The sequence below is a fragment of the Furipterus horrens genome, unplaced genomic scaffold (assembly GCF_987537825.1).
Source record: "Furipterus horrens unplaced genomic scaffold, mFurHor1.1.pri manual_scaffold_12, whole genome shotgun sequence".
Classification (NCBI taxonomy): domain Eukaryota; kingdom Metazoa; phylum Chordata; class Mammalia; order Chiroptera; family Furipteridae; genus Furipterus; species Furipterus horrens.
The window spans coordinates 45,482,326-45,509,295 of NW_028327182.1; the positions used below are offsets into that span (position 1 = coordinate 45,482,326).

The following is a 26,970-nucleotide window of genomic DNA, read 5'->3' on the forward strand; positions in this document are numbered from 1 at the left end:
AATTAAGGGTAACATCAAGATTTGTGGTTGGAGAGGAAGGAATTTGGTCATGCCATTAACCTAGATAAAAAAAAAAAACTATTGCGGGGAGAACGGGTATGTAGAAGAGATAAATTCAGAGTAGAGGATATTACACAGAGTACACATGGGACACTAAGACCCACTGCCTTTGCTGCTTTGGCAGGTGTTTGGAAACACAGATCTAGAGCTTAGGAGACAGCTCCAGGTCAGGACTTAAGAACTAGATGTCACAGGGAAGTAGATGGAACTGAAACCATGAGGATTAAAGAAAATTACTTAAGTAAGTCATATATTAGTTTCCTAGAGCTATCATAACAAATCATCACAAACTTGCAGGTATGTGTGTGTGTATAAAACAGTAAACATTTATTCTATCACAGTTCAGGAGGTTAGAATTCCAAATCAAGTTGTCATCAGGGCCACGCTCCCTTTGAAGGCTCTGAAGAATTCTTCCTGCCTCTTCTGACCTTCTGCTTGCTGCCGGTAATTGTTGGAGTTCCCTGGCTTGCAGTTACATCAGTCCAATCTTAACCTCTGCGGTCACATGGCCTTCTTCCTTCCATCTCTGTCTATCTTTGCGTGTCCTTTCTTTTTCTCATAAGGACACCAGTCCTATTGGATTTGGAGTACACCCTAATCCAGTACTACCTCATGCTAACTAATTACCTCTATCAAGACCTTAATTTTAAATAAAGTCACATTCTGACGTTTCATATAGACATGAATTTAGGGACACACTAAAGATAAAAGTGAAGAGAGAGAAAAAAGAAAGGTAAGGACAGAATCATGAGAAGCAGTAACCATATGTTTAGAAGGGAAAGAAGAAATGAAAGAGAGAGAGAGAGAGAGGAGGAAAGCAAGCCAAGGGAGTGAAGAGTGTTCTGGAAGCACAGGAACTAACCAATATCCACAGCTGCTAAGAGGTCAAGTGTGAGGGATGTAAACAGGTCACTTCATGTGTTCATCAGACAGTACTTGTCACCTTGGTAAGGTGACCAAACATGCCAGTTTGCCTAAGACAGAGGGGGCAGAGGAGCTGCCTTGTATGCAGGACTTTCAGTGCTAAAGCTGGGACAGTACCAGATACCCCTCCACCCCACCTCAGCATCAGCAGTTATTTATAACTGAGGGTGGAGAAGGCAGAGATAAAGCTTAATATGTTAGGAAGTGAAGGGACATGATTGTGACTTTTCTCACAATTCCACCACATTGGGAGTTTTCAGGATTAGAATGTGAACTTTGGTTTTTAGTACAAAATAAAGTCTTCAGGAAAAGTCAGCTCAGTCCCTAACCACCAGACATCAAGGAACAACTAAATTATTGGAGATTAAAGTGCCCCTCGAAAGCCATTGTGACCCTCCTTGTCTAGGCCGTGCTATTTAAATGAACCCAGTTTTGAAAGTTCAACTTTCTCCACTGAATGTGATAGCTATCTTGCTCTGCCTTCAGAGCACTTATCTTCAAATCATTCAACACAAGGTAAACTTTTTCTTAAAGAGAAATCATCAGAATGTTTGACTCCACCTAGGCTTTTGGATATGAGAATTCATTATTCATGCGTGGCTCTCCTCTTCTGCTTTTGTTCTGTAGTTTACAGAATATGTGCATGAGGAGTCTCTTTTCCATAAACTGATCTCTTTACCCTCTCAGCCCAGAATAACTTTCCGTTTATCGCCCTGATAAAGCACTGATGCCATGAGCTGACATATATTAAGTCTGTCATTATACAAATACAGCACTAGACTGTTATCCAGCGCTGATCAGCAACCAGGTCACTGTCAGTGCTCCTCAAGAATTTGCTGATGATGAACACCAAAGGGGACCTGAGGAATTTTTCATGACCCTCAAATTTGGAGAAGGAGTCTCTTCAGAGAACTATTCTATTACTAGCTTTCCTTGGTGGTTAAATGGATAATCACAGTCTTAACTCACTAACAAGCATTTTAAAATACACATAAAACACAGTCTCCCTTCACCTGGTTATCTCTTATTCATCCTCTTGTCACATCAAATTTCATGTTCTCAGGGAAGCTTTTCCTGGCCGTTCCATGTCTCACCCTCCTACTAACCCTGGGTCCCTAGGTTAGGCCAGAGTCTTTTATTTACTTTCATAGAACCTCTACCAAGTCAAAATAGGCTGGCAATATAAGCATAGTAAGCATTGTCAAAATCTCAGGGGTGGGTGAGTGAGAATCCATTGAGCTAGAGACACTCATCCTCCAAGGCTCAATGCCAAGTCTGTGAGCCTGCCCTCCTTGGGAGCTCACAAGTGCATATGTGTATCTATATCTATCTGTCTATCTATCTATCTATCTATCTATTTATCATCTATGGCTCTATATAGTTTTGTAATGCAATTATTTGTTCAATATAGACATTCAAGTCTTATCCATTATTCATATTCTAGATAATAAGCTCTCTGAGAGCAGAGAGATATCATGTCTGGTTCACCTTTGGGTCCCCCACAATGCTAATTATTCACTTATACATAGTAGAACTCTATAATGTTTATTGAATTAATTAATTAACTCAAGTACAAATGATTATTGATAGCATTTTTTTCTTTGTATTTCTGAGAAATGTAAGATTCTTCATCTTCTCCTATTAACAATATTTTTAGAAAACTTCATTTCCAATGACTGTTAATAATATAATTCAAAAGCAAATAAATTTAAATATATATGTCTGTGGTACTTTTGACCCCATAAAAAATCAATTCAGTAAGTGTTAAGTGTCTATGATGTCCAAGATCATAGTGTGGCAATAAAATGCTTTATTTCGGTGTGATAATTTGGGGTTAAAAAAAATCCCTAACATGTTTGGATTCCCAAGTCTGATTTTAGCAGTCACAAGGTAATTCTCCTATATTTACACTATGGACCTTCTTCTTTTTCTTCCTTCCTTCCTTCCTTCTTTCCTTCCTTCCTTTCTTTCTTATTTTCCTTCCTTTCTTCCTTTATACCTTTCCTTCCTCCTTTCTTCAAAAAAACATCATTGAACACTTATTGGATATGTTCATGACAGCTCTGGATTAGATGTTTTGGAAGGAGTGAGACTAAAGAAGAAGTCACTTTTGCCCTTGCCCATTTGGAAAGAAAAGTTCAGTAAATAAGGTATTGACAGAGAGCAAAAGAACTGGGTTTAATTCCCCACCCCTGTTCTGTCATTAAGTAGCAAAGTGAACTTAGCAAATCATCCCTATAGATCTGGACCCCAGTTTGTTATATATAGAATTAGTGTATCAAACCGAATGATGTCTGAAATATTATTAAGGATAACAAAGTCCTTGTCCCAGATGACTTTCACCAGTCACTAGAGCTGCTTGGCAGGAAAATATTATGCTTTTTTGTTGTTGTTGTTGTTTTTACCTATTGAGCCCTATCCCCTCTCATGGGGAAAAGGGTGGAGGGATCCAGTGGCAGGTAGGTTGACTAGAAGGTCCTCTTCCAGTACCAGGGACTGAATCCTGCTGCTGGGCTTTGGCTACCTTCACTATCTATAAGGCTGGAAACAGCTCAAAAACATCTCAAAGCACACTTTATTGGATGCACTGCATATGGCTGGATGTTTTATTAGCATTTTCAACTGAACCAGTGATTTGGAATAGATGATATGTTTCTTAACTAGTAATTATGAAACTTTATGGAAATAGAACTTAAAATTAATCATTTTATTTACTTTATAATATTTTATGTGATCACTATGAAGATATATTTATTTTTTAAAAATTGGATAGATGTACATAAGTAACAAAAATAACTAGAGACACTCATGTATGAGTGATTATTGAAACACTCTTTTAAAGAAGTCTGGGAGTAGATCAGTTAGGACACATTCCGTTACAGGTAACTGAAAACCCAACTGGTAATGATTGAAATTCTAAGAACATTTTGTTGACCCAAAAGATGTCTGGAGTGGGCAGTTCAAGATATCAGGGCCTGGTCTTGTGTTTCTGTCCTTCTCTTGTTTTCTCATAGCCACAAGATAGCTACTATAGCTCCACATAGCAAATCCTCCCATGACTGTATTCTCAGAAAGAAAGTGGGGGTATAAAATAGACCTGTGTGCTTCTCTCTCCTTTTATTACAGAACAAAACATCTTAGGAGTTTCCCCAGAGGACTTCCCCTTTTTCTTAATAGCAAAGGAGATTCACAAAGCAAACATCCAATGTTGTTTTCAGCCTTTACTGTGGAAGGTGTATGAGAAAGTTGGGCATGTCTGGGGATGGCCTGCCAGAGTGTTGCCAGAATACATCTCCTTGGCCACCCACCATCTCTAGACATTGTTCTTCCCCTACAGACACTGTAGATGGAATGTTCTCACCCACTGTCTCAGGGAGAACAAATCCACAAGATCATCTGGTTACCACAGCTAGCACCAAATCTCAAATCTCTGAGTGATTTGAATGTTCTCTATTAAGTCTTAATGCAGATTCTTATGGCACAGCAGCCTATAGCTAAACACAGTGTGCCCACTCCAAACACAATAATGCAGAAAGAGAAAGATACCTTCAATAAAAACTTTGGTTTAAAAAAAAAAAAAAGCCCACACCACCGCCTGGAGCCTGACTCACCTGCCCTTCCTCACTGCTGCCTGCCGGCCGCTCTGTCTTGTCAGTCTTCCTCCTCCTCTGCCACCCCTCAGTTCTGATTGTCTCTCCCTCCTTCCTTCAGAGAATGTCCTCCTTCCATCTCAACCTCAACCTGCTCAAGGAGCCACTTGGTTTCATCAAGGTCCTTAAGCAGATCGCTTTTATCTTTGTTTGTTCCACCTGTAGAGGTTTTGAGGACAAAACAGAAATTCTAGTGAGATGTTCTACTAAAACTACTTCGACAATAAAAGTTAAACCTACTTTCGGTTATCCACTCCGGTTGAATCAGGCATGATTTCAGGCTCTTCCAAGTGTGAATGCGTGTGGTATAGATTGAAAAAATTATGTTCTTATTGGATTACTCTTCTTTGGCACATTTCTGTGTTACATTTGCAGTCTTTATTTTCCTGTACTGCATTGCTGCTCTTCTGCTCTATGTTGGTTACATAAACCTGTGTTGGGATAGTCGAAAACTTCCCATGATTGACTATGTTGTTACTCTTTTTGCCACTTTCTCGTGGCTGGTGAGCACTTCAGCCTGGACTAAAGCTCTTACAGATATTAAAATAGCTACTGGTCACAATATTGTCCAGGAACTTGCACCCCGTAATTCTCAAGAAATGATGTGTTATTTTGGCTCTGTGACTAATATGGGATCTCTAAATGTTCTGTGATCTTCGACTTTCTGAATATGATACTTTGGGGAGGAAATGCATGGTTTGTGTAAAAGGAGAACAGTCTACACAGCCCATCAAATACTTATGCTTCCCAAAGCCAACGAGGTATTCCACCTCCTACCGGAATATAATTAAAGGGAGAAGTACACTGTATTGAATATACGTCTATACTATGACCTATAGCCAACATCTTGAGATGCATTATTTATTTCTAATAAAAGTAATGGCTTTTTCAATAAATTGGTGGGTTTAAAAATTTTTTTTTTACATAAAGCCTGTGCCTTTCCTAGAAATTTAAGATGTAAATGTATTCTTGCATGTAAATTTGAAAATTCAGAGGCCTACTATGAGATGATACATTTTTAAATAACCTTAATTTCTTCACTAGGTTGTTTACACCTTAAGCCTTAAAATATATGTTCAGTCAGGAAAGATTTATATTGCCATATAATAGGAAGAAAATCTCTATTTGGAATATACACTACTGTCAGTTTGTACAGATCATATAACTATGGTCTTTCTTTGATTAAGAGTCTTGATCATATTTAGAAAAAAAATTTAGTTCAGAATTTTAGAATTTATATCTAAACATTGTTTTTATATAACTTTTAATTACAAAGACTGGGTGTATGTTTTATTTCTATTTTTCTAAATGACCTGCAGTACTTAATAGGTATGTTAAAATATTTTGGGAGTAGGGGTTGAAATTTTCTAATAGATGTATAGTTAATTTAGTGATTCTGTCACAAGAGCTGTAAGCTTCCATTATGCTGAGTGTTTAATATAATAGACTTACTATATAAGTATAAATAACTAGGTATTTTGATATATATGGGCATTATTCTTAGTAATACTTATTTGCTGTCCTTTGTTGTTCATGTCACTTAAGTGCAGGTTGAAACCTGTTCTCCTTAAAAGTAGAATAAAATAATGCACCTTTTTGTTTGCAGACCCTACTCATAAGTTTAAAAAATTAAGATTGGTTTTTAGTTTTGAACTATTTAACACTTAAATTCACTGGTTACTATTTTGAATTTAGTGTTGATATTGTGAAAATAAATGCAACTGAGATTTCAAAAGAAGAGGAAAGAAAAAAGATAATAGGGACTGGTTTTTAGCACATATCTAGTCCTGTTGATCTGGAATAATGAGAGTGGGATAGGATTTAATTCCTTGGTTAGCCTATGTGGCAGCCTATTGATACTGTTATTTGGAAAATATTATGTATTTATGTCCCTTATGGCCTGAGATATTAAGAAAGATTCTCTACTTAGAAATTGCACAATTTTTTCGGCTCACTTCATTTTGAATCAAGGTTCTGATATTGTTTTAGGAAGTTCAACAGAGTTCAAGTCATAGTGAAAAGGAGGAAAGATGGCAGCAGAGTAGCTAGCAGCCATGTCTACTTGCTCCCATTGTGGAACAGTCTTGGAGTAAAGGCACAGAGTGGAGAATGAGAGGGAACAACTGTGAAAGAGTGCAAACAGGGACAAGAGTATGGGGACTGCATGGGAGTGGGCAAAAACTGGCAGCCATGCTTTCTAAGCAGAATTGCCAGGGCTAACCAGCCCAGTGCTTCTGGCTGCATTGTGTAGGGCAACCATGGATCAGCTCAGTAGCTGGGAGCTACTGGGGTAAAGAGAGAAGGCCAAGGCTGTGCAGGCCCTAGAAATTGCATTCCTACTATAGGCCGAAGATCACAGCAGGGAGCAAAATCAGCTCTCTGCAACTCCCAGTATTACTGTAATATTGCAGGGGCCCTTCCCAGAGCCATCTGGGAAGGATCCAGTGAGGAACTTTGGGTGAAACAGTCAGAGGCATGGGAAGACAGGCTCCAGGCCTGACCATGATTTTGGAAAGAGGGAGTGCACAGAAAATGGGGACCCCAGGGACTGATATTGGAGCAAGGGGGCCACACAGAGACTCTTTTGGAAGGAGAGCTGAGGCAAGACCTAAGACCTGGCAGGGACCCTGAGCTCACATGCCTGCACATGGGCACAGCAGCTCTGCTAAACAAAAATGCAGAAGGCTAGAGTGCACCACAGGGCCAATGAGAGGGACCTGACCCAGTGCAGCTCAGAGTAGAGGGCTGTGATAAAAGGAGAGGTCAGCAGACCCACCAATGAGAGCAGCAGCCTAAGCATCCAGCTAGATCTCACAGACATCAAGAAAGAAAGTTATGAAATCCATGGAACTTTGACCAGGGACAGATCCAGAAAGAGAAGTGGTAAAAACCAGATACTAATGAGATTAATTCCACTGTGGTCTTCTTCTGAGTTATTTTTCTCTCCTACATTGCTTTTGAACATTGTTTCATGTCCTCCCAGTTTGTGCATTTTAAGTCACTAGCTTTTATATTACAGTATATTTCAATTCTCATATATTGCTTCTCCCTTCTATTACTCCATTTTACCATTGGACTTCCTTTTCTTATTTTTGTCCTAGATTCTATCTTCTCTCTTACTATGACTTGTTTCTATTCCACACTCTTACTATTTCTCCTCTCTCCAACCTCTCAAAACCATTTTTCTTGTCATTAGTCATCTCACATTCTTTTTCCCCATTCACAAAATACACTTACTCTCTCTCCTCCTTGATTAATCTTAGCTCATGTGTTGTGAATATGGTAGTTGTTACATTTCTTCGATTTTATTCCTAGATATTCACTATTTTGGTATTTCAAATCTCAAATCTTATTGTCCCCCTCTCCTACTCCATTAGTACCTTCCCCTGGCCCTTTCTTTCCTTCATTTTAAATTTGAATTTTTTCATGTTTTAGCCTAGTTTTCATTTCTCACTCTTAGTATACCTATTCCCTCTAACATCTCAAAATCACTTCCCTTTCCTTTAGATAACTCTTAAGCTTTTCTTTATTTCTTTTTTCCCTCTTATTCCCATCCCACCTATATCAATCTTAGTTCATTGTTTGTCGATAGTACTGTGGTGAAAACATTTCTCTAATTTGGTTCCTTTCCTTCTTACTCTTTATTTGTTTTGTTTTTTTCTCTCACTATATATATAAAATAACTTCTGTTTAAGCCTAATACTATACACTTCTCTTCTCTTACTTCATTCTGCCTTCTTCCCTCCCGTTTTTATATATAATGTAAATTTTACTTTCTCTCATTGCCTTGTCCCTACTCACTACTTCTATTGTTCCTCCAACTCTCGTCTCAAAAAACATATTTCTTTAAGTTGGTCAACTCTTTTCTGCTTTTTCTTTCTTATAATAGTCTTAATCTCTTTACAGCTTAATAAATACTGGAAAATTTGCTGTTGATAGTGTTATTGTGGGTTAGGGTTATATTTTTGGTATGGATTTCTTGCCTTGGTTGTGTGATTTTGTTTTAACAGCACCTCCACAGCAGTACACAAGATGTGCTGGGTGGAGTGACTCTCAGTTATCTAGCTGGAGGGAAGAACCCACCAAAAAGCAATGCGACAACCAACACTCAAGTACAACCAGACAGCACAAATAAAAGACATAAATGGCATCCCAAGAGCAACAAGTTTGGGAGATCAAGGAGACTGCACCACTGAATCCCACAGGTCTCCTACCACAGAAAGTCACACCATGAAGACAGGAAGTCAAAGCAGACCAATCTAAGAAAAAAAAAAACAAAAAAACAGGAAGAGTCACCTAAAATGGGGAGATGAAAAAACAACCCCCCATTGAAAGGAAAAGAGGAATCCCCAGAAAGAGTGATAAATGAAATAGAGTAAAGCAAACTACCAGACATGAAATTCAAAAGAATGGTTATAAGGAAGCTCAATGAACTTGGTGAACTCAGAGGAAACTACGTGAACTCCAGGGGAACTACAAAAAACTCCAGGGAAACTCAGAGAACTCCAGGGAAGCTACAAGGAACTTAGTCCAAAGTATACAGCATTAAAAGAGGTATAGAAGCTATCGATAAGAGCCAGGAGGAAATGAAAAATACAATATATGAACTGAAGAACATGATAGAAGGAATCAAAAGCAAGCTAGAGGGAGCAGAGGATTGGATCACTGACCTGGAAGACAATGTAGAAGAAAAATTCCAAGACACTGCAACAGTAACACCAAAAAAAGACTGAAAAAGAATGAAGAGGGTTTAAGACAGTTGCAGGACAACATGAAACATAATGATATCCATATCCCAGGGATCCCAGAAGGATAAGAAGAGGTGTAAGGGATAGAAAGCCTGTTTAAAAAAGTAGTGACAGAAAACTTCCCTAACTTGAAGAGAGAAAAGGTCATGCAAGGCCAGGAAGCACAAAGGGTCCCAATGAAAACAAACCAAAAGAGACTCACTCCAAGACACATCATAATTAAAATGGCAACATTCAAAGACAAATAGAAAATCCTAAAAGCAGCAAGAGAGAAACAATAATTTACAAGGGAGCTCTGATAAGGCTATCATCAGCTTTCTCAACAGAAACACTACAAGCAAGAAGGGAATGGCAAAAATATTCCAAGCAATGAAAAACAAAGGCCTACAACCAAGACTGCTCTATCCAGTAAGGCTCTAATTCAAAATGGAAGGTGAAATAAAGAGTTTTCTCCCCCCAAAAGGCTAAAATAATACATCTTCACCAAACCAGCATTGCAAGAGATGCTAAATGGTCTGCTTTAAGAAGATGAACAAATAGAGAGGAATACAGGTACAAAGGAGAAAATGAGTAAGTACCTATCAATAATAACCTTAAATGTAAATGGATTAAGTACACCAATAAAAAGACATAGGGTAGATAAATGGATAAGAAAACATGACCCACATAGATACTATCTATAAGACACCCACCTCAGAACAAAAGATCTACACAGATTGAAACTGAAGGGATGGAAAAAAATATTTCAAGCAAATGGACATAAAAAAAAAAAGAAAAAAAGCTAGGGTAGCAGTACTTAAATCAGACAAAATAAATTTCACAACAAAGGCCATAAAAAGAGACAACAAAGGACATTTTATAATACTTAAGGGAACAATCCATCAACATATAACCCTTGTAAACATGTATGCAGCCAAATGTATAAGGAAATCTTGGAGGATTCGAAGAAGGGTATTGACAACAACACACTCACAGTAGGGGACTTTAACACCTCATTGTCAACAAAAAAACAAAATACACATTATTTTCAAAAAGCACATGGAACATTTTCAAAGATAAACCATATGTTAGGACACAAAACAGTCCTCAAGAAATTCAATAATACTGAAATTATATCAAGCATCTTCTCAGATCACAGTGGCTTGAAACTAGAAACCAACTTCAAGTAAAAAACTCAAAAATATTCAAATGAATGCAGACTGAATAACATGCTATTAAATAATGAATGGTTTAAGAATGAGTTCAAGGAAGAAATAAAAAAGTATCTGAAAACAAATGAAAATGAATATACAACAGCCCAAAACATATGGAACACAGTGAAGGAAGTCTTGAGAGGGAAGTTCATAGCAGTAAAGGCCTACCTAAAAAGGGTAGAAGTATCTCAAATAAACAACCTAGCCTATATCTACAAGAACTGGAGGAACAACTACAAACAAAGCCCAGAGCAAGTAGAGGGAGGGAAATAATTAACATCAGAGCAGAAATAAATTACATAGAGACCAAACAAACAATTCAAAGGATCGATAAATTCAGGAGCTGATTCCTTGAAAAGGTAAACAAAATCGACTAGCTATAAACAGACTCATCAAGATAAAAAAGAGAGAGGACCCAAATATACAAAAACAGAAACAAAAGAGGAGAAATCACAACCAATACTACAGACATGAAAAAGATTTAGAAAATTACTATGAACAACTATAAGACAAGAAACTTAACAACTGACTGAAATGGGAAAATTTCTGGAAACATATAATCTTCCAAAATTGAGTAAAAAAGAAGCTGGAAGCCAGAATAAATTGATAAAAACTAGTGAAATTGAAGCAGTAATAAAATACTCCCAGCACACGAAAGCCGTGGAACACATGGCTTCACAGGTGAATTTTACAAAACATTTAGAGAAGCGCTAACTTCTATCCTTTTCAAACTATTCCAAAAAATCCAAGAAGAGAGAAGACTCGCAAACTCTTTCTATGGGGCCAGTATTACATAATTGCAAAAGCAGGTTGAGATACAACAAAGAAAGAAAAGTACAGGCCAATATCACTGATGAACATAGATGCTAAAATCCTCAACAAAATATTGGCAAACCAGATCTAGCAATATATTTAAAAGATCATACACCATGATCGAGTGGGATTCATCCCAGGGATGCAAGGATAGTTTAATATTCACAAGTCAATAAATGTAATGTACCACATAAACAAAATGAAAGTTAAAAATCACATGATCATATCAATAGATGCTGAAAAAGCATTTGATAAAGTATAGCACCCATTTATGATAAAACATTCATCAAACTTGGAATAGAGGGAGCATACCTCAACATAATAAAGGCCATATATGAGAAACCTGCAACCAATAGCATACTCAAGGTGCAAAAAATAAAAGCTTTCTCCCTAAGATCAAGAACAAGACAAGGATGTCTACTCTCTACACTTCTATTCAACATAGTTTTGGAAGTTTTAGCCACAGCAATCAGAAAAGAAAAAGAAATAAAAGGCATCCAAATTCGAAAGGAGGAAGTAAAATTGTCATTATTTGCAGACAACATGATAGTGTACATAGAAAACCCTATAGGCTTCACCAAAAAACTACTTGACCTAATAAGCAAATTTGGCAAAATAGTGGGATACAAGTCAATATTCATAAGTAGAAGGCTTTTTTTGTACACCAACAATGAAATATCAGAGATAGAAACTAGAAAAAAAATCCCATTTACTATAGCAACAAGAAAAATAAAGTACTTAAGAATAAACTTAACCAAGGAGGTAAAAGACCTGTACTCAGAAAACTACAGAACACTGGAGAAAGAAATTAAGGAAGACAAAAATAAATGGAAACATATACCATGTTTCTGGATGGGAAGAATCAACATCATTAAAATGTCCAAACTGCCCAAAGCAGCCTATAGATTCAATGCAAGTCCTATTAAAATACCAATGACATATTTCACAGACCTAGAACAAATACTTCAAAAATGTATTAGGAACCAAAAATGACCCTGAATTGCCTCAGCAATCTTGAGAAAGAAGAACAACATAGGAAGAATCACAATACCTGATATCAAACTAAACTACAAGGCCACTGTAATCTAAACTTTCTGGTACTGGCATAAGAAGAGACATATAGATCAATGGAACAGAATAGAGAACCCAGAAATAAACCTAGATCTCTATGGTCAATTAATATTTGACAAAGAGGGAAGGAGCATAAAGTGGTGTAAAAATACCCACTTTAACAAATGGAGCAGGAAGAACTGGACCAGGATATGCGAAAATATGAAACTAGACTGCCAACTTACACCATACACCATGTTAAACTCAAGATGGATAAAAGACTTAAGTGTAAGCTGTGACACCATAAAAGTCCTAGAGGAAAACATAGGCAGGAAAGTTTCAGATATCCCATGCAGCAATATTTTCGATGATATATTGTCTAGGACAAGGGAAATAAAGGGAAGAATAAACAAATGGGACTACATCAAACTACAAAGTTTCTGCTCAGCTACAGAAAACGTCTGCAATATGAAAAGGGAACCAACTACATGGGAAAACATAGTTGCCAATGATACCTCAGACAAGGGTTTGATCTCTGAAATACATAAAGAACTTATACAACTCTTCTGACTATTGTTGCTCAGTGGACTGAGCATCGGCCTGTGAACCAAAGAGTTGCTGGTTTGATTCCCAGTCAGGGCACATCCCTGGTTTGCAGGCCAGGTCTCTGGTTGGAGGCACATGAGAGGCAACCACACATTGATGTTCCTCTTCCTCTCTTTCCTTCTCCCTTCCCCTCTCTCTAAAAATAAATTAATTAATTAAATCTTTTTCTTTAAGATCTTGTACAACTCAACACCAGGAAGACAGACAATCCAATTAAAAAATGGGCAAAAGATCTGAACACTCTCTAAGGAGGACATACAGAGGACTCATAGACATGAGAGAATGCTAAACATCACTAAGATGCATATTAGAAATATGCCATCAGAAAGATGCATATTGAAACCACAATGAGATAGCACCTTACACCATTCAGAATTGGCCATCATCAACAAATCAACAAACAACAAGTGCTTGTGAGGCTGTGAAGTAAAGGGAACCCTAGTTCACTGTTGGTGGTAATGCAGACTGGGGCAGCCATTGCGGAAAACAGTGTCAAATTTCCTCAAAATTCTAAAAACTGAACTGCCTTTTGATTCAGTGATCCCGCTGCTGGGATTATACCCTAAGAATCCTGAGACACCAATTCAAAAGAATCTATGCAATGCTATGTTCATAGCACCATTATTTACAACAGCCAAGTGCTGGAAACAGCCTAAGTGCCCATCAGTAAATGAGGATCAAAAACCATAGTACACTTACACAATGGATTACCATGCAACAGAAAGAAAGCAGGAATTCCTACCCTTTGTGACAGCATGGATGGAACTGGAGAGTATTAGGCTAAGTGAAAAAAGCCAGGCAAAGACAAACAAATACCATATGATCTCACCTATAAGTGGAACCTAATGAACAAAAACAAACAAACAAGCAAAACAGAACCAGTGACAAGGAAATAAGAAATAAACTGACAGCAATCAGAGGGGAGGGGGTAGTGGGATAACAGTGGAAAGAAGGGAAAAGGTCTAATCAAGGAACAAATATAAAGGACCCATGGACATGAACAAGGTGGGGATTAACTGTGGGAGCAGGGGTTGGCAGGAAAGGGGAGTCAATGGGGGGGAAATTGGGACAACTGTTATTGAACAGCAATAAAAATAATTAAACAGAAAAAAATAGAATAGGTAGGGCAAGGAAAGCTTTCTGACTATGATGTAGACCAAACTAACATATGTGAAAGGAAATAGTGAAGGATATGGTATTGTGCAGGAAAGGCCTCAGACTATGATACAGATCTGACAAAGTCTTTGCTAACTCAACAGGGAGTTTCACAGCAAAGATAGCACATCAGAAGAGCCCCACATTAGACAGAAATAGCCAGGCCTTGTACTTCTGTACATTCCTAGTATTCTTTGTCCTTTGTCATTGGCTAGAAGCTTCTGAGAAAGAATGTGGCTTTACCTCTAAAGCTGAATAGGATCTCAAAGGAACTAACTGCTTGGAGACTGTCAGCTAACCACTCTTATTTCAAGCTGCAATGGCCAAGGATCTGGTCTACCAGCTTTGTTTGTCTCCTGTCTTTATTAGTTTAATGGTGGTCACTCTGAGGTAATTAGCAACAAGAGGGTTGTGCAGAAGGCGCCATTTTGATCAAACCTTTGCCAGCAGACTTGTCCTCTTTGCCTGGGAAAGAATGATGCATGAGAAGAGTCCTGGAGCTTGAGTTCTAATTTTGTCAGTCTGTCTTTTGCTATGCCTTCACTTCCCTGCTTCTGACTCCAGCTAGTCTTCAAATTATGGACCTTTCAGTCAGCTTATATTGCTGGTTACCAGCAGAGAACAACTCAGAATAACTTTTTTTTCTCCTTTCCCTATTGACAGATCTTCTCTAACCTATCTTTTTCTTGTGGGAACTTGCTAGAAGCTGCAAGAAATAGTCAGCATAACCCAACATCCTAAAGGTTTCCCACCATTTCTTTTAACGCTGTAGCCTTAGTAGGTCTGTGATTTGAATCTCAAGGCATGACAAGCAAGAGTCTAAAACAAATGTCTTGCCACTACTTAATAAGTCTGTGTTGCCTATATTCCAGCCTATAATACATGTCCTCAGTGCCCTCTGCCCTGCCTTCTTGACTCAGCCATTCTATATTTCCAGATTCATTATTCGTGCTGCTCTATATGCTGCAACTAAATTCAGAAAGGATGTATTTAACTACAAGTAACAGAGAACCTCAACAACACGTCCTTAAACAATAAAGATATTTTTGTTTACTCAAGAAGTCTGGAGGGGATTCCCAGGTAAACTGAGTATTTCTATGACATCAACACACCAGGTTACCATGTCATTCCATTGTTGGCCTCTTTTTCTGCCACAGCCCAGGCACTGTATATCATCACCTAACCATGTCTGAAACAAAGAAATAAAGAGCACATAAAAGTGTTCTCCTGTATGCTTCCTTCCTTTGATCAGGGCGGAAAAATACTTTCCAGGGGCCTCTCAGCCCAGTTCTGTTAGCACTACCTTCAGTTGCTATGGAGGCTTGAAACATGAGTCTTAAGTATTTTCACTCTTCATCGTGGGAGGAAGGGAAAAGGAAAGGGGAATCTGAATTACATATAGCCAGACTGTGGTGTTTGCCATGGGAACATGCCTATTGATCTTAGTTCTTCAATCTCCAACTTGGAAATAAATAAACCACCTGTTTTCCCTTCCTGGGGAGTAGCAAGTTATAAATAACTTATGCTTCCAGAGCCTAGAGAGTTCTTTAAACAAGTACAGTCCATCCAAGGCCTTCATCTCATTAAATCTATATTAGTTTTTATTGCTCATTTAATGGCATCTGATTGTTCCCTAGGATAAGAAGTATTAGCAGGATAGGAGAATGGCAGAAACTTACCTCAAATATACTCTACCACCCCTTTCTCTCCAGTGCTGAATAACCATGAGACCTCCCACCCTAGGTACTTTACTCATTTCTGGGAAGGAGCTAAGGCTATAGGTAGGGAGCTTGATAAGTTCCAGAAACCTCTGTGTCAGAATTTTAGATAAGGGCATTGGAAAGCAAATAGATTATTGATGGAGCAATTTTAGCCACCAGTGAAAAATTAGAAGTATAGAGAAACACTATGGCTTCACATGCCCCTGAAAACATCTCAATAAAGCTGCTGATCCACCTTCCTGCTTACAACACCATTCTTTCACCTCACTATAATTTCACCTTCCCAATTTTCATAATCTCAGTATTCTTAACAGGTGTTAAGCAAATTTCATTTATTTTCAGAAAACATTTCCTTTGGAAGAAGGCCAGGCTGATGGCTGATCATGAACCCACAGGTGTAATCTGGAAAGTTTGAATGTATAAGAGACTGAGCAAGTCAGGAGGTCTTGAAGAGTCAGATGTAGCCATGTAATGATTATTTTCACTTCTGGCCCAAGTCCTTTAAGTTGGCTCAGCTTTTCTAAGCTAAAGAGTTGGGAATACAAACACAGATACCAACTTGTTCCTTCCTAACCCTTGCACTTCTCTTTACATATCCCACCCATAATTCTGGTTTTCCTCTTCCCTTCTTGAATCCTTATTGATTTTTCAACCTGGTTTATATCTCTCTGATGCAATTTTTTTCTTTGCTTCCTGATGTTAGGGGCACACATGGAGGCCCCCATTGGCCACTTCATACTCTTAGTCATCCCTGCTCAGGTTTTTTAGGTCTATCATTCCAACACAGAAAAGTGATCCTAATTGTGAATACTTCCTGGATTTTGAACTTTACTCTAAACTTGAATTGACTTCCTTGGGAATTTTATGGATCTGGCCTACACCATTCCTGGACCATGAGCAGTTTCTATGTTTCCCCCTTACATTCTAGCTGTCACTGGTCTGTTTCCCAGAAGTGGGAATGATGCTTGCCATTCACACCAAGGCCATCCCTGTGGGATCTCCCCTCCATGGACTGCTGGCTTATTTGTGAGCCCTGACTTGACACCTGGTTTCTAAGAGTGCCAATAGACACAATCTCATCAAAACTTGGCCCAGCCCTGAATCCATTAGTTTGAAAACTGTGAATCAGAAGAATTTGCAGCCCAATGTCACCTGTGATTTATTATTATTATTATTATTATTTTGGTCTTTTGAGATTCAAATGACATTGTCTTCAGAGCATATGAAGAAAACTATGGGCCCTAGAGTCTATTTGCCCAGATTTCACACTTGGGTACTCTTTTTACTCACTGCATGATCAGATGCAGGCGACTTAACATCTGTTTCTTTGTCTGTAAAATGGTCATAAAAACATTTTCCTAAATTTAGGGTGATGAGTCAATAAACTATTGCAATTAAAGCATTAAGAGCAGGGCCAGGCACACAATGTTACCATTAGGTCTGCCCCATGAAGAGGAAAGACCCTGTGGAGTAAGTGAGATTACATTTCTTCTAGTAACTACTGGCTCTGAATTTCTACTTCTGTTAAGAAAAAAGCCAGTTCCAGGGACTGGTTTATCATCTCACACTTTCTATTTATTTTTTCTACGCTGTCACCCCACACTCAATGCCACTCTGATTTCTTTACTCCCCCAATTATCTCATATCTATGCAGAGGGTTTCCTCCAGTTTTAGGGCAATGAGGGAGATTTATAATGTAGCACTACAAAACTTACATTTAAGTATAAGATATCCAGTTCTTTAAAGTTCTTTGAATTCCACAGTCCCCAGCCTTCATGCCTGTCCCCATCTTGCTTTTCTGATTGCTTCTTTCCTTACCTTTGTTTCTTTGTCTCCTTACAGTTTTACCTTCTACACCAAAATTTCCCATCAGGTATTTTTTTGAACAAAGGTAGTTCTCTTGATCTAAGAGGAACTCAAATTGCAGCTTTTTAAATAATAAAAATTCCCTTTTTTATGTGTTGATGATAATAATTGTGACAAACATTTAAATTGGCACCAATAGTAAAATGGCAACTAACAACTATCATTATCATATGTTTTATAGTCTACAAAGCACTTTCAAATTTCTTACTCATTTTATTCTCATTTGAATAAATTTCCTTTTTTGTTTATTCTTTCAGAGTTTACAAATAAGGGCTTCATACTAGAGAAGAGACACACATAAGTACGTACATACATACACATGCACATGGCTTCATGCTTTGCATGGGCTCTGTGATGCCTCCATGAGGGACAAGGGATCAATCCATAGATGAAATCATTAGTGTGGTGGCTACTGATCCCAAGTCCTGGGCTGGAAACCCCTGACACCATGGGCTACCATGAGGAGCTATTACATTCTTATTCTTTTAGTGGATACATATTTGGTTTCTTAAAATTCAGAGAATAGATGGGCTCACCTTTCTTTTGGATTATTGGGTCATTTCTCAGCATGTCTGAAGCCTGAACAAGAGCAAGGCCCTGCTGAATCACAGTCAGCATCCACAGTTCAAGCAGGACAAATCTGAAATTTGAACAGATTTAAGTACTTGCAAGTACCTAGCCTTTCATCTTTGAAGACTAATTCACAGTGTGCATTTTATATGTCTTTATAGGGTCATGTTGCCATTCCTGGATCCTTATTTCTTAGCAAATGGAGGGTGCGAGGGTAGAGTGACATTATGAGTACATTCAGTGAAAAAGCTTGCTTAACACACATTGCATTGGGCAAGGCCATAAATATTTTCTGCACACGTGCCTGTATATCTGTGTGATGCTTCATTTTGGAAAGCAACAATAACTGTGTCATTGAGCAATAGAGAGGCTAATGTGTCAGCTGACCTAATGTGGAAGACAAACAATGATCATCTTGTCAAGCCATACAATAGATTGTGCTTTGGCACCAGCTGCCTGCTCCTTTCAAGGTTCCACAGTTCAAGGACTTAAATTTATTAACCTGTGTTTGTAATGTAAGGTATGATCATGACCTCTGGCAACTTAACAGCTTTCTTCTGCTCTCCAGGGTCCCTGCCATGACTGCGCTGGGAAGTTGCTGGAAACCCACACTTATGCCAGTCATTTCCCAGGCCTTTTCAAAGTGTCCCTAAATAGCTGCAGAAATGGAGCGCACTGACCTATCAGGTGTGTCCCTGAAGCTCTTGGCCACCTTTTGACACACTGCATAATTGGTGTGTCACTTTTCAATTTCCATCATTAGATCAAAGACAGAGACTGTGTTGTATTTATCTCCATATATCCAGCATCCTAACATATAATAATTAATTAATAGGTTTTTAAATTAACTAAATTAATTTTCCTGTCCTACTAGGAAGAGGGAATTTAGTTTTTAGGTTTTTGTTTTTTTTTTCTGAACTGAGTGATTCCTGTACAGCAATGTTTACCTCCCCTAATTCCATTAGGATTATTTTATCTCTTATGTTGCATGTGGGTAATTAATATTAAGAAAATTTATACTTTATTTGTTCACTCTCCCCTCCACAAAATGGCAATAGATATGTCAATAAATAATAAACACATAAGGCAATAAATAATGCGATCATAAAATCGAATAAAACGTTAAAGGGAATTGTAACAGTTGGCAACATAGGAGAAGGGATGCCTATGTTTGTCCTGGGGTTGAGCAAGATGGGTATGCATAAGCACCTCAGCTGAGAGTAGATCTCAGTCACTTCCTAGGGGCAGTTTGACATGTGGGTGGTTTTGTTTTTCATGACTAGAAAGAACTAGTAGCCTTTTATGGATGGGGCCTCAAAATACCAATCATTTGGTAACACTTGGGTCAACTCTCACAATGAAGGATTTTCTGCCTAAATGCTATTAATGCCCCAAATGGGAGTCATTTTTAAAAAATTTTGTAAGTTACTTTAATTTCAGGATATAATGTTTCTTTCTTCCCTCTTTGTCTTGAGTCACTGAGATTTATTTGTTATAACATCATAGTCTAGTTTATGCACAAAAATGATGAAAGAGCACTAATCAGTGAACTGTTGCTGATCACCTAGAGAAAGGGGCAAAGTGGTATATAACAAGACTCTACTCACTGCCTGGATATGACCTGGATAAGAATACTGGTATATGTTGATCATATTGGAAACTGATAGGAGACAGGAAAGGAACCTTGTGCACATGATGATAACATAAGAATCTAAAATAACTCAATAACTTAAAATAATGGACCATATTAAAAATAAACTTCTATATGGCTAAATGGAAACCCTATACACTTATATTCAAAAAGTCAACCTTACAAACATAGAATGGATGGTATGTGAAAAATTACTTCAAGATTTAACATGACAGTAAGGTCAATACAAGTTAATATGATGAGTGTATACAAAATAATCTTCAGCTATGTCAACATATACAGAGTCTGAAACTATAAATATCAGTCCTGTGCTATTTAACACTGATCAGACCAGTACTAAACTCTCTCATTGTCTCAGATTACATTTTAGAAATATCCTTACAGAAAAAGTTACCAATATGTAGATACTTGAATTAATGGTATGGGGAATTATTGAAGGGACTGGACATGTTTACTCTGGAGAAATCTTACAGAGACTTTGATAACAATCTTAAAAAGATATATTTTTGAGGTATAACTTACTCTTTTAAATTGTACAATTCAGTAATATTTAGTATATTCACAATACTTTGCAAATACCACCACTATCTAATTTCAGAATATTTGCATCACCTCAAAAGAAACTTCATACCCATTAGAAATCATTCCCTTTATGCCCTTCCCCATAGTCATTGGAAACAATAGATTACTTTATGCCTTTTTATTAGTCTATTTTGTACATTTTATATAAACAGAATCATATACAATGGGGCATTATGTGTCTAACTTCTATCACTTAGCAAAATGTTTTCAAAATTTATCTATTTTGTAGGATGTATCAACATTTCATTCCTTTTCGTGGTTGAATAATATTCCATTGTATGAATATACCACCTTTGTTTACCCACTTATCAGCTGAAGTACATTTAAGTTGTGTCCATCTTTTAGCTACTAGGAATAACACTTTTAGAAACACTGATTTACAATTTTTTATATGACATATGTTTTTAGTCTTTTTAGGTATATACTTAAGAATAGTAATGTTGAGTAATCTTGCAACTCTTTTTAATGTTTTGAGAAACTTTCAAACATTTTCCCAAAGCAGCTGCACTATTTTACATTCTTACCCAACAAGACAGACATTACACCTTTTCCACATACTGACTGACACTTGTTATTTGTCCGTGTTTTCTTATTACAGCCATTCTATTGGCGGTGAAGCACTATCTCACTGACTTGCATTTCCCTAATAATTAATGATGTTGAACATCGTTTCATGTGCTCATTGCCACTTGTTTGTCTTTTTTGTAGAAATGTTTATTCAGATCCTTTCTCATTTTTAAATTGGACTTTTTAAAAAGTTGTTGACTTGTAATGATTATTTTTATATTCTGGATACTAGACTCTTATCAGACACATGACTTGCAAATGTCCTATCTCATCTTCTAATCTATCTTTGCAGTTTCTTGATAGCATTTTTTATGCATGTGAGTTTTTAATTTTGATGAAATTCAATGTATATTTTTTCTTTAGTTGCTTGTTCTTTAGGTGTCATATCTAGAAAATGATTGCCTAATTCAAGGCCATGAAGATTTAACCTAAATTTTCTACTCTTACTATTTAGGTCACCAATCTATTTTAAGTAAATTTATGTTTAAGTAAATTTATTTTTAATAAAAATATAATGTGATACAGAGGTAAAACTCCATCTTGTTGCATATGTATATTCAATTCTCTCAGCTCCATTTCTTGCAAAGATTGTTTTTGTTTGCACAGTGACCATGAATGTGTGTGTGTTTCTGGACTTTCAATTCTATTCCATTGATTTATGTGTCTGTCATTATACCAATACTACACTGTTTTGACTTTGTAATGCATTTTAAATTCTGGAAATGTGAGTCCTTAAACTTTTCAAAATTGTTTTGGTTATTCTGGGTCCCTTGAATTTCCATATGAGCTTTAGGATCAGTTTGTCAACTTGTGGGGAAAAAAAAGGTAGCTGGGATTGTGATAGAGGTGGCATTGAATCTGTACATCATTTGGGGGAGTATTCAGATCTTGACATTATTAAATTTTCCAATCTATGAACACAGAGCGTCTTTATATTTATTTAAGTCTTCTTTCACTTGTTTCAGTAATGTTTTGTGGTTTTTGTCTATATACCTTGTGCTTGTTTTGTTAAATTTAAACATAAGTATTGTTTTATTCTCTTTTGATATATTGTAAATGGGATTATTTTCTTCATTTCATTTTCATATCATTTAGTGCTAGTGTATAGGAATAAAACTGACTTTTCTATATTTATTTCATATCTTATTACTTTACTGAAATAGTATTTTTTTTTTTGTTCTAATAGTTTTTGTTTGGATTTCTTACAATTTTCTCTACATAAGATCATGTTGTTACCAACCAACCCCCACTCCCCCTGCAGACAAGGGTCCAGCTGCCTATCTCCACAAAAGCCAAACTCATATAGTAGGTGCTGATGCAAAAGGAAAGAGGTTTTTATTCAGATGATGAATGATCTGGGAGAATGGAGGACTCCTCATCTCAAAGCTCACCTCTTCTGCAAAACCCAGACAAAACCAGCAAATCCTCAGTAAGAGCAGACCAAAAAGCAGTGCCCAGAGTTCCTGCTCCATTTTAATGTAGCATCCTTTGGAGCCCAAAGCAGCTGCTAAGCAGTCACCCAGGTAGCTTAGCTCATTCCCAGCTGCTCTCTAGCTTCAGGCTCCAAGGCTGCGTGTGGAGCCAGCGTGGCTATGGCTATGGAGCTGCCAGGGAAACAAGGCTGCGTGTTCATAAATGGGAGAGCAGGTGAACACGCTAGCAAATGTTTCAGCAGGTCAACGAGAGAGAGAGACTCCCTCCTGGAGGCCAGGGACCACACAGCTGCTAAGGTCATGTGGCCCATGGAGAGGACAGGTTGGTGGTGCACTGTCAGAATGCAAGTTCCAAGTAGTGGGCAATGAGCAAGAGAGAGCAAGTCCCAAACAGTGAGCAACAAGCAAAATCGTAGTCTGTCCGAGCAGCAAGCAACAGCGAGAGAGAGCGCGCATTTCTTTGTTCCCCTAGGGCTAAGTCAGTTTGGAGTATGAGACTGGCCAGGTGCTTTCTCAGAAAGACCTATTTACTTCCTAAACTTTTACTTGCTTTGGGTCAGTCCACCTTGTAACCAATCCCTTCTTTCCTCAGGCTAAATTGACAGTCCTCTTTGGTCCAGCACCACCCTCATACAACTTTCTGACTTCTTTGGTACATGTGCCAGTCTTCCTCTTCTCCCACCCCAAATCAGGTACTAGAAGTATGGGGGCAAGGACTTTTCCCCTTATCCTATTATCTTTCTAGCTTTTGGCATGTTGGGGCCCTATCCATTTATATTTCCAGCTTTCAGCACGCTCAATATAAGAACCTTCCCTGTCCTGGGCTGGTGGGGAGGAGACTCCCCTGACTCTGTCATCCGAGGTTGCCTGGCTTCCTTGCCCTTCGGACCTCGGGCCACATAGTGGCAGGCCTGTGGGTTTGGCCATCTCTGGGTAAAGGCTTCACTGCAGCCTCACCAAACCACCACTCCCACTGTGGGAGGCAGTGCTCTGCTGCTCACAGGATCTGTATCCACCAGGGTTCCTGAAACCTCTGGGCTGGGCAGCAGTGAGAAGCCACAATTAGCTGAGACTCTGGGCTCCTCGCCGCACCCATGAGGCATAGTCCCTCCTCCCTGCAGCTCAGCACAGTCCGCCCAGCGATTGGCACCTCGACTCACTGAGAAGGGGCAGGCCAAGGCCATGGGTTCGATCACTGGTAATGATGTCATCTGAAAAGAGAAATAGTTTGCTCTTGCTTTTTAATCCAAATAATCTTTCCTTTTTACCTACTTGTTATATTGAATGTAATTTTGAATGCTGAATAGAAGTAGTAAGATTCTACATCCTTTTCTTGCTCCTAGTTGTAGGATTGTTATCTTTCAGTCTTCACTATTAAATATAATGTTAGCTGTAGTTACCCTCCCCACTTTAATTGAAGTATAATTGACAAAAACTGTATATATTTAATGTATACAACATGATATTTTAATATATGTATACATTGTGAGATGATTATCACAATCAAGCAAATTAACATATACATCATCAAACATAGTTACCCTTCTTTTTTTGTCTGCTGAAAATAGGTAAGCTCAATCCCCTGAGCAAATTTCAAGTATGTAACACAGTATTATTAACTGTAGTAACCATGCTGTATGGCAGATCTCCAGAACTTGTTTATCCTTATAACTGATCTTTGTATCCTTGACCAACATCTCTACATTCTTCCCATTTCCCAGGCCCTAGCAACCACCATTCTACTCTGTTTTTATCAGTTCAACTTTTTTAGATTCCACATATAAGTGAGATTATGCAATATTGTCTTTCTGTGTCTGGATTATTTCACTTAGTGTAATGACCCTCAGGTTCATCCATGTTGTCGCATGGCAGGATTTCCTTCATTTTTATGGCTGAAAAATTTTCCATTATATATCTATGTAAATAAAAAAGATAAATCTCTAGGTATCTATATGTAAATATATATATCTGTATACTTAAAGATATATCTATATAGAAAAAGAAAAAGTGGCATACCTGTAATATATAGGTATAGATATATAGATGTATATAAATATAGATATAGATATCTATATAGGTATATAGATAAAGAAAATGTTGCATATCTATATTTATATACATCTATCTATCATCTATCTATATATACATATAGGTATGCCACATTTTCTTTATCTATATACCCATAAACAGACATTTAGGTTGTTTCTAGACCATGGCTACTGTGAATAATGCTGCAATAAATATGGGAGTGCAGATATTACTTTGAGATACTGATTTTATTTCCTTTGGATATATATCAAGAAGTAGGATTGCAGGATCATATGGTGGTTTTATTTTTCACTTTTTTGAGGAATCTCCACACTTTTTGTCATAGTGGTTACAACAATTTACATCCTCATCAACGGTGTACAAATGTTTTCTTTCTTCCACATCCTTACCAACACTTGTTATCTTTGCTTTTTTGATAATAGTCATTCTAACAGATATGAGGTGATATCTCATTGTGGTTTTTATTTGCATTTCCTTGATGATTCATGATGTTGAGCACCTTTTCATATACCTGATGCCATTTATATATCTTCTTTTAAATAATGTCTATTCATGTTCTTTGCCCATTTTTTAATTGGGTTATTTGTGGTTTTTTGCTTGTTTGTTTTTGCTATTTTGTTTGAGTTTCTTATATATTTTATATATTAACCCATTATCTGATACATAACTTACAAATGTTTTCTCCCATTCCAAGTGTTGTCTCTTCACTCTGATTGGGTTTTATTTTTTGGTCACCTTTATTCTCAGACCTCAAAGTTGTTTCTTATACAATGACTTAAGTAAAAACATGTTCATTGTAAAAGACTCAGAAAGTAAAGTAGAAAGAAAAAAATACCTCACATGATTCCAACACCAAAAAGAAACATGGTTAATATTAGGCATATTTTTTGACTTTTAATTTTTCTCATTCTCTCATGTGTAATTGAATTGTACTATAAATACTTAGTATTTTGTTCTTTCATTTATAAGGATCTCCTATTTTAAACATTTTAATCACCACATAATATTCCACCATGTGGATAAGCCACAGTTTAAATATTTTCATGTTGACATCAAATTGACAAAACAATAAAAGCAGAATTTGCAGAAGGAAATAAAATTGCTAAGTAAGGAGTGCCTTATACAAATATGTGGTATTTAAATATTACAGAATAAGCTGTGCTTTCTGTTCCTACTTTCATTTTAAATAAATACAGATAGAAGACTGTACTAAGAAAGAAAAAGTTATTTCTTTATTAAAAAGAAAAGGATCTATGTCAGTAACTTACTTTTTTATTCATATTCAATATCATTTAATAATCTTGTGATACATTCTAAAAATATGTAAGCAATAGTTAATTTTTATCTTTATTTATTTATTTATTTTAATTTTTAAAATCCTCACCTGAGTATGCTTATTAATTTTAGAGAGAAAGGAAGCAAAGGAGGAGAAGATCAAAGCCCAAGGCAGGCCAAGGACCAGGCTGAGACCCAGCAGTGTCAGCACGCGGGGCCACTTCTGCATGTACGGATACAGCCATAGGATCTGCATCATCATTGTGCCCAGCATGGCCATGTTGAACAGAAACACCAGGCTGAAGAGTACCAGGTTGGTGATGTGGCTGACCAGGGAGTCCCGGATCCAGCACATGGAAGGATAGATGACACTCTCTGGAGTCTTGTGCACAGCCAGGATTTTGGACCCATAGTTGTTCATGTCCACCAGTGCCACCACTGTCACCAGGAAGGTGGGGAAGCCCCAGCCCACAACACTCAGCTTGAGCAGATAGCCAGGGATGTATGTGCCGAAGACCTGAACCATGAATTGGTAGAGATTGTAGCTCTCGAGGCCCACCCAGGAGAGACAGGTGAGTAAGGGGAAGTGCAGAAAGATGGTGCTGGGCCGGCAGCCAACCTCAGAGCCTGTCAGCACCACTGACTTGCTGAGCAGGAAGCTCACATCCAGCAGGAAGACAGCCAGCAGCAGGTTCATGTGCACCTTGATGGTTAATCCCAAGTCTTCCTCCTGGAGCAGAGGTAGGTGGCAATGGTGAAGACACCAGCCAGGGCAGAGATGACACAGCCCACCTAGGAGAGGAGGGTCAGGTAGTGCTTGTGCACAGCGTCCACCTCCATGGAGGCCACCATCAGAACTGTGAAGCAGGTCAGGTGGTTGCAGAGGCTGGATGTCTGTGTCTCTCTCCGGATGGTCTCACACCCAGCGCTGCTCTAGCTCCCTGGGCTACTTAATGCTGGATCTTCAACCCAGAAGGGAGAGAGAGAGAGAGAGAGAGAGAGAGAGAGAGAGAGAGAGAGAGAGAGAGAGAGAGAGAGAGAGAGAGAGAGAGAGAGA

General features: G+C 37.9%; 2 pseudogenes; one reads left to right on the plus strand and one right to left on the minus strand.

Annotated features, from left to right (window-relative positions):
• Positions 1-4,698: 4,698 nt before the first annotated feature.
• Positions 4,699-5,421, plus strand: LOC149996108 (synaptophysin-like protein 1; annotated as a pseudogene).
• Positions 5,422-22,684: 17,263 nt separating this feature from the next.
• On the minus strand, positions 22,685-26,882 carry LOC149996109 (adhesion G protein-coupled receptor G1 pseudogene; annotated as a pseudogene).
• Between the last annotated feature and the right edge of the window lie 88 nt (positions 26,883-26,970).